Source organism: Pelodiscus sinensis, chromosome 3 (genome assembly GCF_052426305.1).
Source record: "Pelodiscus sinensis isolate ZL-2025 chromosome 3, ASM5242630v1, whole genome shotgun sequence".
Classification (NCBI taxonomy): Eukaryota; Metazoa; Chordata; order Testudines; family Trionychidae; genus Pelodiscus; species Pelodiscus sinensis.
In genome coordinates, this window is record NC_143054.1 from 53,865,323 (window position 1) to 53,878,699 (window position 13,377).

At 41.4% G+C, this 13,377-nt stretch overlaps 1 protein-coding gene across 1 annotated transcript in view; it reads left to right on the forward strand.

The window, feature by feature from the left end:
• The first annotated feature begins 11,467 nt into the window (after positions 1–11,467).
• Positions 11,468–13,377, forward strand: part of FAM135A (family with sequence similarity 135 member A) — a 134,476-nt gene continuing 132,566 nt past the window's right edge. The window contains exon 1 of the mRNA XM_025186756.3: positions 11,468–11,515. The gene's annotated coding sequence lies outside the window, so the exon portion shown is untranslated. The remainder of the gene's footprint in view (positions 11,516–13,377) is intronic.

Sequence of the window (13,377 nt, forward strand, 5' to 3'; positions counted from 1 at the left end):
CAGCACCTGGGGGCACTGCGAGCCCTGCACCACCCAGTAACCCAGGCTGGTGTTTTTACAATGAGTTTATGATTTAAAATGGAGTCTGCTGATCCCCAGCAGTGTCTCTTCCTGCCAAAACCACCTTGAAGAAGGCTTCGTACTCCACTCTGGCCTCTGCACACATCACCAGACCTGTGCACCCCACACTAATACCATGCGTGCGCATCCCAGTTATGCACCCAGCACCCTTTTTCCTGTGCACACCACCCTATTCTGTTGCACCCCACTCACTAGCCCTTACTATCATTATAAACCCTCCCCTGAGAATGGTTCAGGTTGGATCTCCTCTACCCGTCCATTGGTCTTCGTCGATCCGATTGTAGCTGTGTTGTTGTTCGTCTTCGTCGGTCAACCTTGAGGAGTGCCATCCACACGTGGCCTGGTAAAGACTACTCAGGTCCAGCACTAGTTGTGCCCTCCTGAGGGTGAGAGAAGTCTCCTCTCTGTAAGGATTTTTGGGGACTGGTGATCCTGGACTCTGGGACTGTACCATCATTTTTACACCTACGGACCTCACCTAACCGAAGGATTGGTGATAAGGAATCCGGAGGGCGTCCACCACATGGAGAGGCAAGGATCTGCTTCGAGGACCTACTCAGGATCCGGAACTGGTCGGAACCCCAAGGGATCTCCCTGCAGTCCTCCCGCAAGGCTTTCAATTAGCCACAAGATAGAAGGTCACAGGCGTCCATCGCCGCCTTCAATTTTTTAAGTATAACCCCTTTTTGTATATGGGATCTTTCCTATGTCCTTTTCTTCCGGGTTAGGGTGGGACGCTTACTGTTTTATTGTTGATTGCTACGTGTTCGCAATCTTTTAAAATATATGGTTTGGCCCTAAATTCCATCTCAGACCTGATTTGTGACTAGCTGTTCACCGGTGATAGATACGGGTACCAGGTCAAATCTGGCTTCTGTGGGGGAGGCGCATTAGGCTTTAATTAATTGCCCACAGCAGTTGTTTACCTCAGCCTTCTAGGTAACAGTTTGGCAACCGCGGCAGGACCTGGTGAGAACAAGTTTAGTTCTTGCCAGGCCCTGGGCCCACCTTTACTTATAGGGGTGGTGCATGAACATGTATCAACAGCCGGATAATTGTACGGTCCAACGAATTGGGGAGGAAATCGGGGTAAGCTGCGGCCTACTCCCGCTTTGCCGCTTTGTGGATACATTGCGCAGGAGCCCCCATCCTTTTCCTGTTGTTTTATTTTCAAGGTGATCTTGTGGCAAGGCAGAGTGAGGATGCTCCTCTGTAGCCCAAATCATCATACAGCAGCAGGTTCCCAACCTTGCTGGCTGAGGGCAAGGCCCTACCCTTGGAGTAGTTAGCCAAAGCAGGCTGCGGCCTACTTCTGGGTTTTAAAACCCCTTTTGCCATTTGCCGCTTTTGCAGGCAATCAGTTGGTACTGCTCCACGCTGTCTTGTTTTGTGTTTTGCGTTCGGTTTCTGGTTTATTTTAGTGAGACACCACCAGCAGGCTTTGGTCATCAAGCCTAGCTATAATCTGGTGACGCAGTTCTCTTTAGTGGGGCTGGGTAAGCAGCCTGTAAAAGCAAGATGACAACACCCTGGCTTTTCAATGATGATGGCTGGAGACCCGCGCATAATAAACTGTCTTTAGAATTTGCTGTAAATAGTTATAGGAAGGGGACTAGCCCCTGGGTTGAAGGATCTTTTAAGGGAGAAGACTCCATGGAAAAGTTTTCAAGTTTGTGGGAAAAATATATGAGGGCTAAGCCCCAACCCAAAAAGAAACACCAAAAGCAGGCATTGTTGTATGAGTTAGCCATGACTAACCGAGAGCAAGCCTCTCAACTTAAATTGTTAAAATCAAGGTATGATGAAAAGGAGTGTCGGTTAACTGAGGTGGAAAATCAACTGGTAAAAAGGGTAGCGGAGACGGAAGCTAAAGACTCTCAGATTCAGAGTCTGCATGCTAAGATCTCTGGTTTGGAAAGTAAAATAGAGGACCTGTGTGAAAAGAAAAATAAGGCAGAAGAAACAGTTTTAGAACAGACTGAGCAGTTTAATGACACCCAAGCCGTCGTAGGACAGCTCCTTAAGGAAGCCAGTGGTGCTCATGCTGCAGGGGATCACTCACAATGTCAGCAAGAAATTGGTAAGCTGCGATAGCAGCTTGGGATGGCCAAAGGGGTGGTTGCAGCTATTCAGCCCCAATATCAAGTGGATTGGTTGGGGGAAGGTGAACCTGACTCCTACCTCCCCTTGGCTCCCCCTCCCCTGTATCCAGGAGGGGAAGATAAGGTGGACTCTATGGCAATGGCACCAATCACCACCACCTGAGTGCAATATCCTGGGCAGCCCTACCCAATAATAAAACAAGAACAGAGAGTCCTGACCCCTGAACAGGCTCGGGCCTTGGGAAAGAGCATGGGCCCATTCAGTAAGGAGAGAGTGCTAGACTGGATAGCAAGAATATGTGCAACCCCGAATCTCAGCCCAGAAGATATTGGGATATTATTGAAAGAGTGTATGCTGGTGGAAGACTATCTTGCAATGCAGTACATGGTAGTAAATAACCCCACCATAGAACCTTCTGAGTTATACAAGGCTGTGCAGCTGTGCAGGGCTGCGTGTACAGGCCGGCCAAGTGAAATGCCTCTACTTTCTCAAAAGATCATCTCTAAGGGTGCATCTACACAGCACAGTTATTTCAAAATAACTGATGTTATTTTGAAATAACAATGTAAGTATCTACACAGCAATTTCATTATTTCAAAATAAATTCAAAATAACGGATGGCTTATTCCAACTTCTATAAACGTCATTCCACGACGTAAATAGCTATTTAGCTATTTCTAAATAGCTGTAGTGTAGAAGCTCCACTGCTGCTATTTTGAAATAGCCTCTCCCCAGGGCCATTCAAGCTAATTACTCCCCAGTGCCTCCTGGGGCTCTAAATCGAGGTAGCATGTCCACATTAGTGAAGCCTGCCTCAGACTAATTTTGAGGCTTCTCTATACTGTAGATGTGCTATTTCAAAATAAGCTATTTCGGAGTATTTCTTCTGGAATAGCTAATTTTTAAATAAGTGTGCAGTGTAGATGTCCCCTTATGGACAACTGGTCCATTACTTCCTTCCATTCTTCCTCATCTCTCCATCTACAAATTTTTTGTTGAAGAGAAGCACACATGAAACATTTCAGAAATATTTAATTTGGGTGAAATCAGGGGTATCAAAGTTAAAATCAGCTTTACAAGCTTCCACAACCAAATTTTTGGAGGAATTGCTATCTGTTAATAATTTTGAAACAGCTTTTGTAATGCCCCAGAATAACATGTGAAACTGACTAGGTTTTCTACTCGACTATAATTAACTTCACACCGTCACCAGCACCTGTAGAATATATTAATACTGCACAAAAGCAGTTGTACTTAAGTGATATGTTTCTGTAATAACCTTGTAGTTTTTCACATTGTTCACCTGGCAGATCACAGTAAATTAAAAATGTGGGAACAGAGAGAAGCCAGATCTTTGGATGTCATGCTTGAAATATATAATATATTATTATGGATTTAGAGACTCAGAAAAGTGTAAGCTGGATAGAAGTTTTGTTTATAAGGCTGATTGATTAGGAGAAAGCAAGTTGTCATATTATTATTTACTAAGCACTATGTGTTTGGCTCTGTACAAAACACATAGAGTTTACACAGAAACATATTTTTAATCTTGAAAATAGTATAGATTTTATGGAATAAAGAATCTAAAATTATTTAATGCTTTTGGATTGAACTAGGTTCAGAGTCTTATCTGGGTGGTACAATTTAGAGAATTTAGTCCTTAGAATGCAGAATACACAAATCTTGCTGCACAGAACTTTCAGAAATAAAACATAACAATCCTTGTTATGTTAAAGTATATCCCATTTTTATACTGAGTAATTAATGACCATAGGCAGAAACAAATGTCAATGTCCTTCGTGCAGCTTTTTTAATAAAACTACGTAAATTATTTTTTAGTCATTAATTGTAACTGTCCATATTTTTATATAATAAATCTATTAGCAATTTGCAGTGATTTAAATTGCACTCTTTAATGTAACTCAAAATGTCAAAGGTAGTGCTCTGCATTTTATATTATTTTGTGGGCTTGATTACTGTCTTATTAATAATTGTATCATCCATCTGGAAATAAATTCATTTGACATTTAGCTTCAGTTTGTTTGCTTATAAACTGTGAGCAAACTTTTTTGGTAATCATGTTCCGAACTAGTGGAATAATGCTTTGCTCTTTTAAGCCCTGCCTATGCTGTGCCAAAAACTAGGTTTGAATTCATTTAAGACATGGGAGACCTAGTGTAGAACACAAATTCTAAACATGGCATGAAACTATCTATATTGGCTGCCTAACCATGTTTAAAGCAAGAAAGTCTCAGATGCTTTAATACCTTGTTTTTAACTTATTCAGCAAACTGATATGGAATAAACTTGCTATAAATAGTTACAACACTCATTGTCCAGTATTATTTCCAGAATATGATAACAAACTTGGACTACTTAGAACTTTTCTGTTGTCAGAGAACTGGTCATTATAGCTATTCATAACTTCACAGAGATTGTGTTTATACAGTAAAACTTAACTACTTTCTACTCCAAAACCATTGGCTACTAAAAGGGAAATTGATTTAGATAGTAGCAGCAATTTCCCTGTGATGAAGAACAAAATACTCGCAGTTCCCATTGGCTACGGTTTGCCGTTTCCAGCCAAGGAGCGCTGGGGGAAGTGGTGTGGCCTTTAGGATTTGAGTGTTGCTTTACTGGGGATATCACAGTTTAGATTAGGGAGTTATACAACCTTAAAATCCTGTCCAAAAGCAATGACAGCTGAGAATGGAAGCTTTTAAGTGGGTGTCCCTATGGGACCGTGGAGAGGCAAAATATAGAGGAAAACTGTGACAGACGTATCTAACATCCCTATGACTTTTAATATATTTACCCAGTGAAATCACATTATAATCAAACAAGTAAAAATTAAATGGGCTTTAACATTGGTTCGTGCAAAACAATTTTCAAGGACAATAACAGTAATGAAATGAAGTGATAAAAGCATGCTAGCAGCCAAATTTTTTTCAGTCAACATAAAATTTTCATTGACAAAGCTGATATATCACTGTAAACTCTTTAAACAGAGAAAATATAAACAGATTCTGGTATGCTGACTTCAGTGAGTTTTGGACTGGATCCTTGAACTGGAATAAAAATTTTAAAAATTTGAATAGTAATCTGTATTCTCTCCAAGTTTACATATTTTGCCCTGAGGAACCAATTTCAGGGTAACAGGTTAAATTTATTTGTAGCATTAAAAAAAACCCTAAGACATGGGCTATTATTTAAGCCTAACATGTATATATATGGCTTCTATTTATATTTTTATATGTCTTGTTCCAAAGGACATTTGAAATTCAATAGGACAATCTAATAACCTCTTAGTGTCCTCTGGAAAAGACAAGCTGCTTTCTGCTCAGTTTACCTTTTCATTAGGGCTGTCAAGCAATTGAAAAAATGAATTGCAATTAATCACACTATTAATAATATAATACCATTTATTTAAATATTTTGGATGGTTAGTACTTTTCAAACATTGATTTAAATAACAGCAGAATAGAAAGTACTCAGTGCTCACTTTATTTTTTATTACAAATATCGGTACTGTAAAAACCAAAAGAAATTCTATTTTTCAAACCCTCCCATTACAAATACTGTAGCACAATCTTTAATTATGAAAGGTGAACTTACAAATATAGAATTACCTTCAAAAATAACTGAATTGAAAAATAAAGTAGACTCTAAAGTTTTACATTGTAAGTCATCCTAGTCCTACATCATGTCTAATCAATCGCTCAGACAAACAAGTTTGTTTACATTTGCAGGAGATAATGCTGCCCACTTCTTCTGTCACCTGAACAAGAGAACAGGTGTTCACATGGCACTGTTGTAGTCAGCATCACAGGATATTTATGTGCGGAGGAATTCATAAGTCCCTTTATGGTGCTGAGGATACATCTGTCTCTTCATGCTTCAATCACCATTCCAGAAGACAAACCCAAGCTGATGGTGGATTCTGCTCAATAATAGTCGAAAGCAGTGTGGACCAATGCATGTTTATTTGCATCATCTGAGTCAGATGTCACTAGCAGAAGGCTGATTTTCTTTTCTGGTGCTTTGGGTTTTGTAGTTTCTATATCAAAATGTTGCTCTTTCAAGACTTCTGAAACAATGCTCCACAACTCCTCCCTCTAAGATTTTGGAGGACATGTCAGATTCTTAAACCTTCATCCCAATGCTGTAGCAATCTTTAGAAATCTCACATTAGTGCCTTCTGTGTGTTTTGTCAAATTAGTGGTAAAACTGTTCTTAAAATGAATATGTACTGGGTAATCATCTGAGACTGCTATAACATGAAATATATGGCAGAATGTGGGTAAAACAGAACAGGAGACATACAATTCTCCACCAAGGAGTTCAGTCACAAATTTAATTAACACTTTTTAATGAGAATAATACACCAAAGTATGTCCTCTGGAATGGTGTGTGAACCATAAAGGGGCATATCTGGACTGTAAATAATTTGCAGTGCTGGCTACAAAAGTGCCACGAAAACACTTTTTCCTCACTTGCCAGTGACATTGTAAAGAAAAAGTGGGCAGCATTACCTCCCATAAATGTAAACTAACTTGTTTCTCTAAGTCAAGGGTGGCCAATAATTTCTGACAGGGGACCATTCCAAGTTTTTGGAAAGTGGTCAGGGGCCACACTCTTCCATGATATTAATGGAGGAGATGTGGAATCTGGGATGGAGGTTGGGTGCAGAAGGGAACTTGGGGAAAGGAATCGGGTGTTACCCTGGGTTCTTTCAAACCAAACCTCTCGGTAAGTTTTACTCTCTGCGAGGCGATGTCAGGAAATAATTCAGGGGAGACACGGTCATCCAACCGATAGATGGATGGTACAAACAGGACAACACAAGAGTGCTTTCACTTAAAGCTAAACTTTACTTTGTCTCAAGCACTTACACATATCTGCAACAGGTTAGTAAAACACCCCCACCCTCGATAGTTACTGAAGTTGAGTGTGGCTCTCAAGTGACACTGGGCAGGCTTCTGATGGCCAGTCTTCCATCTGCCGGTGGGGACAAAGATGCATCCAGATGTGAAGAGTCCTCAAGGAGTCCTTGAGGCGTCCCTCCAAGTGTTCCCCAAAATTGTCCCTCTAACTCAAACTTTCCTTCCCTATTTATCCATTAGTATTACAATAACATGTCACTCAGAAACTTGTTAGGCAAGCACTTTTTAAAGGTTAGGCAAGAGATTTTCTTCTGATCATCACTTTCACCAGATGTGCTTTTCTTTTTCAGAGACTCCATGTTCGGGGGGCCCTGACAGACAGGGCCGGCCCGAACTATTTTGTCACCTTAGGCCCCAGGCGCACGGCGCCATCCCCAGGATGCATGCGCGGCCCCACTCTTGGGGCATGTGGGTGGACGCACAGCACATGCACTGCCCAGTCGGCCCAACCACCGCCGATGACATGCAACCCGGGGCCGCCTGGGGCGGGCTGTGCCTGGCCGTGCAGGGCCCTGCGGCCGCGGGGGGAAGGGTGCTGCTGGCCGGTGCTGTGGGGATTAACACGGCCCCCACCCCGGACGGCCGCTGCAGCCTGCCAGGAGCCAGGCGCCCCCCATAGGTTGGCGCCCTGGCAGCTGCCCGGCTAGCCCATCCCTTAGTCCAGCCCTGCTATTTAAATAATCGCGGCTTCATTTAAATGTACATGGCTGCCGCGCTGTGCCGACAAACAGCTGATCAGCTGTTTGTTGCCTCAACGCGCTAGTCTGGACGCTCCCCTGTCGAAATGAAAGCCTTTTATCGACATCCCCGGTAAACCTCATCCTACGAGGCATAACGGGGATGTCGATAAAAGGCTTTCAGGTCGGCGCGGAGCGTCCAGACTAGCGCGCTGAGCCGACAAACAGCTGATTAGCTGTTTGTCGGCTCAGCACGGCAGCCATGTAAATTTAATGAAGCCCCGACTATTTAAATTGCGCCTTCATTTCCCTTTGCCCACAACCCTCATCTACATGACTCCATCGATGGAGCCATGTAGTCTAGACACAGCCTTGGAGATGATGAGAGAACATCCGTGGTGCCAGAGACTAGATGAAAGCTGAAGAAATTAGCAGAATAGCAGAGTCCTTGAGACAGATGGACACTCCCGAAGGTGAGACCACAAACAAAAGATAAGAAGCTTAACAATAACCATCAAAAAATAACTGAAAAACTTGAGATTAATACCTTTTAAGGATAAATGATTGCAGCATGACATAGCAATATCCGTAGACTCAAATGGGAATTTACGTGTATAAGAAGGAAAGTTTTTGCCAGTAAGACTCTGAGTTCAGTCCTGCAAGCCAAGCCGCAGAGGAGTCTCAGAGAAACCCCAACTCCTCACTCAGTCAGCCTTTCCTAGCCAGCAAAACAGACTTGAGCCATGGTAGACTGGTAACTATACACCATCTGCAGGACCTGTGTGTGTGTGGGCTTGTCTTTATGAAGCATATGCTAATTGCTTTTCTACTGAATTCTCAATAAATGCGGTGTATTGCCTTTTCCCCTGAAAAAGATCCCATGTGCTTCTTATAAGCATAATAACTTAAAAGTCTACTTTTGGTATAGGTTCAAAAAAGAACTAGATAAATTCATGAAGGTTAGGTCCATCAATGGCTATTAGTCAGGATGGGTAGAAACAGTGTCCCTAGCCTTTGTTTGTCAGAGGCTGGAAATGGATGACAGGAGAGGGATCATGTGATGATTACCTATTCTGTTCACTCCTTCTGGGGCATCTGGCATTGGCCACTGCTGAAACACAGGGCTAGATGGACCTTTTGCCTGACCCAGTGTGGCCATTCTTATGTTCTTATGTTTTAAGTTGGTCAGCTATCTCACCTTCCCAAGAATCAACCAGTGCAAAGCCCAAGTCCATTTCAGACTCTTTTCCCATGGCACGCTTTACTGTTTAAATATATACATTCATACACAAACCGAAGCGATTCCCAGGACCAAACCAGACTACATCCACAAACAGTTTGCCTTGCTCAGCTCTCCATCACCCAGGCTTGCCTCCTTTATAGATTCCTCCTATTTCCAGGTTCTCTCTGAGGGTATGTCTACACTACAGAATTATTTAGAAATATCTAATTTCGAAATAATTATTTTGAATATCTTATTTTGAAATAGCTTATTGGCTCAGGGCTGGCAGGCTTGGAGCTGGCACAGGCACTGTGGCCAGAGTCTACCCCTTTAAGGGCTCCGGAGAGGAGACAAGGGAGAGGAGTGTTCTTGGTTGAGGCCAGAGTGGCCACCAGGGCACCCTGGGAAGGCTGATGGTGCCTTCACCCCCTATTTCGAAATAAGTGACTACACAGCACTTATTTCGAAATAGAAATTTTGAAATTGGCGTTATTCCTCGTGGAATGAGGTTTACCAATTATGAAATAAGCCTTCCGCTATTTCGAAAGAATTTCGAAATAATGGAATGGCTGTGTACACGCTAGGATAGTTATTTCGAAATAACGGCTGTTATTTCGAAATAACTTTGCTGTGTAGACATACCCTGGTTGAGCTGGGACCACTTCATATGGTCCAACTGGGAACCACACAAACCAGTCTTCTCTCCCCTTCCCAGCTTAATCTTATAATCTTCTATGAAAACTACCAAGCCCGAACTCCTATTCTTAAAAGGGTCCTGCCTCATATTTGGGCTGTCTGGACCCAGAGTCATCTCAGCCCTTAAAGGGGCAGACTGCCCTGTTACACAAGTATGCAAAATATCTTACACCAGCAAAAGGACTGCGGTCTGGGAAAAGGACTGTAGACCAAGGACAATGATAAATGGAAACATAGAGCTGTGGGGAAACATCTAATTGAATATCACAAGTGTTGATTTTAGGTCTTGCTTTAATAACAATTTAATTAAACTTCTTGAATTGGAGGTAAACAACATATTAAGTAAAGTTATAAGTGACACTAAATGGGGATACAAGTGAGGGCAGACAAAGAATACAGAATGATTTAAAAAGATTATGAGCAAGAAATAACAAAATGAGATTCAAATTGGATAAATGCAAAGCTAATACATCTACAGAAAAATCATTCAAAACAGAAATATGCAATGGAAAATAGAAATGATGAAAGTTCCCTAATATAGTGGTGATAATGGATAGCAAATCACATAAGATTCCAGTCTCATCTGGCCCAGAAAAGGCATTGCTGTTTTGAACTGCAGATTTGGGGGCATTGGAACATAGAATAAATTGACAATAGTAATTTCCTTATGATACTGATGAAAATGCACCTCAAATATTCTGTTCCATCAATAGCATAAAGGTGTTGAAAACGCTGAAGGAATTTAGAGAAGAGCAAAAAATTGAGACACAAAAGATATTTGATTATGAGAAAATATTAGTAGTCATAAATATGTATAATTTGCCTAAATGATGAACAAAGATTTAGTGTGGGAATATAATTATCTACAGATATTTCAGATATCAAGACATTATAAGAGCAGAAATGGTGCTGTAAGTATAATGTGGAACAGCAGCGTGAAAGTGTACAAAAAATACAGAATATCTGCTATATATTTTGAAGAGTTTGATTGTTTGTGGGTTTGTTTGTGCAAAATAAAGTCATACTTTGCTATTACCTACAGATACCAAAATTTGCATAAACAATCCTGCCACTTAAATTAGCTGAAGGGACTACTTTTTGACCCAGAATATGTTGGATGGAAGGTTTAAATAATTATTTTTGTTTTTCAAATGAAAAAAAGTCAGGAATCCCACACTAATTAGAGTTTATAAAAAATATTTGCTAACAAAATTACAATTGAGTCACCTGTTCAACTGTCATTTTAGTGCAAAAAAATATTTACTGATACAAATCAAAAAATAATTCAAATTAGTTTACGGAAAGAATAATGAAAGCTTTACAAGTTTCTGATTCAAATTTACTAAGTATGTAAATTTACTATGTATTATTCAATAAAATGAATGATATTTGAAGTTGAAATCTTACACATTTAAAACTGTTCTTTTACTTCCCTTTTGCAAGTACATTAATAAAAAATTCTATTACATATATTTAATTTCTTGAAGTTTCCTAAAAGTGTAATCTATGTAAAATGACTTTATCCGGTCAACGACAGGCCTCACCTGCTAGTTAGGAAATAGTTTCTAGCTATGAAATATTCCTTCAACAGATATGGTAGTAATCCCCAAAACTCAAATAACTTAAAAGTAGGCTGGGCCAAAGCACTGAAGAACAGTAGATGATGTTTGTCATTGATGTCACAGAGTCTCGGGAGAAGGTTCCATGGCAGTTGGAGCCTAGAATCAGTTGGGAGGATTGCTACCAGAGAATGATATGTGAAGAAAGCGATTTCCAGTAGCTCCATGGGAGAGGTTGAGTATATCTATCACCCTGTGAATGATCTAGTTCTGTTGCTGCCCCCAAGAAAGCTTGGAAGATTGAATTAATTCCTGCTGTTAAGTTTTCCTAATAAGGACAAAAGATGCTAGATATAAATAAGATTATTGGTTATTTACTGGATTCAGATGTTGGAATTTGACGTATCTTTACTTCCTGACTAGCCATAATACTTTGCAGTATTTTATTTTCTATAATCTCTCTTGGTTTTATTTTTGTAGTATGTCAACAATCTGTAAATTACATTTGCTTTTTATAAATGGTAGCAATTACAGGCCTAGGTTTTTTCTTTATTTGTTTTTTACATTTCTCTGTCTGTGGCATTCATTCTGTGGACTTTTTCTATAGCATTTGATACAATTTTTAACATATTTCTTGTCTTGTACCTGTCTCATTTGACTTTTTTTTTTGTTTTTTGAAATATTGCACACTTGTGATCAAAATAATATGTCAGTTCTCTTAACTAAAACTATTTACTCCAAGGTCTCTAATGTCTTCTGATGAAATATAGAGGCTTGCATTTCATCTTTATCTTCCTTGACCTCTCTGCTGTTTTTTACAGTTGATTACATGTTCCTGATTAAATTCTTTTTCTCCCCGACTCACACGTCTCATTTTTGAGATCTCTTTTTTGCTTAGACAATTCCAGCCTCTTGAGGAGGAGTATGAAGAAGATCAGGCTGATGAGAATTGCTGTTGGGCTTAGATAAGATGGAAGACATTTCTGATTGCAATTACATGCCTAGAGTAACTCAACACAAAGATAGATACTAGCACTCCTCCCTTGTTATAAAAGCTGTCCAATACCACATGCTGATATGCTGATTCTGAGTTAACATCTATTAAAAAATCTATAAGGTATGCAACTCCAGCTATGCAAGATGCATAGTTGGAGTTGGCTTACCTTAAGTCAAGACTTGGTAGCATCCACATTTTGGGACGCTGATGGGAGCAAATGCTCCCATTGGCTTTCATTCCTACTCACAAAAGGAGGAGTACTGGACGCCAGCAGGAGCTGCCCTCACAAGTCTATACTAGATCCACTAAATCAAATGTCAGAAGATGGACCTCTGGAGCACTGATGTTCTGGTAAGTACAGACATGCCATTTGGCTGATGGGACTAATATGTAACTAGTGATGATGTTCCACACACCGCCCATTTTGATTGTCATGTCTACGGTGCATCCAATCTTAGATGAATCCATGCAGAGGAACTCCATAACCAAGGAACTTAATCACTCTAAGTATAGCAATTCCACAGAATGTCCTAGAGGTGAGGGCAGTTTTCTGTACATAATAAGGACCTTCAAAAAGCTGGTACAGGCAGTCCCTGGGTTACGTACAAGATAGGGACTATAGGTTTGTTCTTAAGTTGAATTTGTATGTAAGTCGGAACTGGCTCCAGATTCAGCTGCTGCCACTGAAACTGACCAGGGGCTGGCTACAGGAAGCTGGAGGCAGAGTTGCTCTGCCCCCAGCTTCCTGGAATCAGCCTGATCAGTTTCAACAGCTGCTGAATCTGGAGCCTGGGACAGAACAGCTGGGGCGCTGCCCGGTAGGTTCCCACAGGACCAACTCGGCAGCACCCCAGCTGCTCTACCCGAGGCGTCCCGCAACAAAAGCCTGGTCTGCTGGGGGGGGGGGGGCACACTAGCTGCGCCCCCTTCCCCCCCAGCAGACCAGGGAGACCCTAGCAAAGCTGCCCAGGAGGCGGGACCCCCGCCGCCTGGGCGGCTTTGCTCCTGTCCCCCTGGTCTACTGGGGGGGGGGTCCAGCAAAGCCGCTGGACCCCCCCAGCAGACCAGGGACACCCGAGCAAAGCCGCCGCCTGGGAGG